The sequence below is a fragment of the Azolla caroliniana genome, unplaced genomic scaffold, assembly GCF_043228905.1.
Source record: "Azolla caroliniana isolate FFs.n. ecotype wild unplaced genomic scaffold, voAzoCaro1.0.p SCAF_122, whole genome shotgun sequence".
NCBI lineage: Eukaryota > Viridiplantae > Streptophyta > Polypodiopsida > Salviniales > Salviniaceae > Azolla > Azolla caroliniana.
In genome coordinates this window covers 67,572-69,015 of record NW_028230557.1, presented here as the reverse complement: position 1 = coordinate 69,015, position 1,444 = coordinate 67,572, and the positions used below count along the sequence as shown (strand labels likewise).

The 1,444-nt window shown below is 37.4% G+C and overlaps 1 long non-coding RNA gene across 1 annotated transcript; it reads right to left on the bottom strand.

The window, feature by feature from the left end:
• Positions 1-580: 580 nt before the first annotated feature.
• Positions 581-1,336, bottom strand: LOC147849129 (uncharacterized). The gene is made up of 2 exons (XR_015531819.1): positions 1,183-1,336; positions 581-836 (listed from the first exon to the last, which is right to left on the bottom strand). It is a non-coding gene; the product is annotated as an uncharacterized LOC147849129 (long non-coding RNA).
• Between the last annotated feature and the right edge of the window lie 108 nt (positions 1,337-1,444).

Here is a 1,444-nt window from a genome sequence, read left to right as displayed (position 1 = left end):
TGACCATGGCCTAATTCGAGCGAAGGGATGAGGCAAGCCTTGTGGAAATAGTGATCACATGGAAGATACATCACAATTTCTCCAGACAAGAAGCCGTCCAAGCAAACAGGGCACTCATCGTTGGAAACACCAACCACAAGGACTCTTTCCTCATAACCATGCTCATTGTCATGTTTGCGAACCCATGCTCATTTGCTTCTTGTTTGTGATGAAGAGGAGTATGCTATCTTGGTGCACTATTGATACGGGTGTTCGAGAAATGTTTCTTTATTAATTGGTCGAGTCTCCTTTTCATATATGAAATAATAAGATATTATAAGAAAATATGCATAATTATGTTGATTTATAGGAAACATCATTTGAATTCGAAACTAAAACATACATAGTTACATGGAGTTGTGTTCCCTTAAAAATACTTGATTCCAAAATTTCATCAATGTTTGCCCCATTTTCATGAAAACTCAAGTTAACATTGTTGTTACTATTGAAGTTGCATAATAATATATCGTGGAGGAGAGATTGACTAATTAGTTAACTAGTAAATGTGCTTAAGTGGTTTGGAGATGGCCCGTTGTAGCCAATGGTCACACTTCATTAACACCAAATAGCTACTATGTATAAGCTATAATAGTATAGTAGCCACTAGCTTGGAGTGATGAAGAGCCATAGGCCTATGGAGGCTAAATGAAAAACAGTTGTGAAATTATATTGAATCCATGCCTTGGCCTTCTAACTGATGATGATAATCCAAGCAATTTCTCGTCCAAACGATGCCTTGCCGCCATAACTCGTTGTCGCAAGCTATCATCAACAGGAATCACCATACCTGTATATTCCTGGTGTATCTCCATATTGTTGATCCAAAAAGCTAGTTAGCCCTCCTTTGTTTATTGCAACATATGTCTTTCTTAAGAGCCATTCACATCCAATATATACCTTGTTATTTGTCCCCAACTATACTACCATTATAAACATATATCTAGATAATAGTAACACTATGTATGGGAATGACATGACAATTATAATTATCCATGAATTTAGTGGTAATTACCACATGTTTTTTCGGCGTAAATGAGAAAGATTAATTTCCGGCATGTGTATTGAAACGATTGAATTCAGGTACATATATGATTTGAATGAATGGAGGGGAAACATTGATAAGAAAACATGCATATTCATCACCTTATGATGATAGGGTGCATTCTCATGTACTCGAATGGAAGGAGATCGAGTGCCATGGGAGCTTGAATGTCGTCTCCTCCTCCTCCTTGCACCCTCTAGTACTACACTTCTTATGCTCATGATTTAGCGCTCTCTCTCTCTCTCTCTCTCTCTCTCACACACACACACACACACAATTACTCTCCTCCCATTTGTTCCTTTTATACACAACAAGCAAAATAAAGTGGGTTTAAGTAAAAAGAAGCAAAATTGATGGGTCTTC